We start from the raw sequence: 1,233 nt of genomic DNA on the forward strand, positions 1-1,233 counted from the left end.
GAATGAAAGAGTAAAGTACAGCTGGTTGAATTGATTCATCACATTAGCATATATGTCCAATTTTCTTAGTCACTGCAATGTATAAATTACTGAATGCAGAAACAGTTCTTTGTACGTGATGCAATTTTTCCACACGACTATAATTTTTTAAAAATGTGGTGATGATATTTTCATGCTTCCTTACGATGCAAATGGGTTAAACAACGATCCGGAATAACAGAGTAAAAAGATACAGATGCCAGGACTGTATTTCACTACCAGAACTGCAGACATTGGATTAATAACCGGGTCGCAAATCGCCGGAATACAAAAGACGAGATTTACAATCGCGAAGAAAGAAAACAGTCGGCGTCCTCGCCTCTGGACATCGGGGGAACAGGATGCCCCCCATCCCCCGATGCTCATCCTTGAACAATATGAACCCGCTTCTATGGAAGCGGCGGGAGCAATCGAACTCTTCGGCTCTTTGTTTCGAGCGTCGATTTACGAGACCGCGGGGTTCTCCAAGAAAACAGAGGAGACCGGGAGAAAAAGTCGCGGGCTCCGATGACAACGGCTGAATTTACCGGCAATTGGTAATGCGGCTCTCGACTGTAGCGCAATAAATCGGCATGACCAACTGGTCGAGCCAACGAGCCGTGTCCCTCGCTGCAACCCCTCTCTTTGTCTGTCCGATAACAGTCGGAGAGAGAGAGAGAGATAGGAGAGCGGCGGGAAGAATGCGGACGGTGGCAGGGAGAAAGAGGGAAAATCGGCGGAACGGCAGCGAGGGATGAAAAGCCGGCGGGGGTGGAACCAGGGCTCGGGGGCCTGCACAGACTATCCCGACGTTTACCGCACGCTATTCTTCATACTCCATTATCCGTGCTCCGTTCCGCTCCGCTCCATTATGCTGGCACCGCGTATAAACGAGTCGCGCGACTACCAAAGTCACACCAGTTCACATTCTGCTGGCCTTCGCGAAACACTCGATAAACACCGCTTTTCTGCGGCCGCTTCGCGCCTTGCGTGTGGCGAGAATTGGTGCTTAAGGTCTCAGATAAGCAGAGCGAAAGTAAAGCGTCCAGTTCGAAGAGATTATGCTGACTCTATTCAAGTTTGAAGTCAACCGAATGTGGGAACTGAGAATTTACGAAGTCTTAGTTTAACGTACGTTATATGAAATCAAGTCATGATCTTTTAAACAAATTAAAGCAGTTGTATTATAATAAAGCAGTTGAATTATAATATTTT

This window comes from Ceratina calcarata, unplaced genomic scaffold (assembly GCF_001652005.2).
Source record: "Ceratina calcarata isolate Rehan_Ccalc_2016 unplaced genomic scaffold, ASM165200v1 scaffold211.2, whole genome shotgun sequence".
Classification (NCBI taxonomy): Eukaryota; Metazoa; Arthropoda; class Insecta; order Hymenoptera; family Apidae; genus Ceratina; species Ceratina calcarata.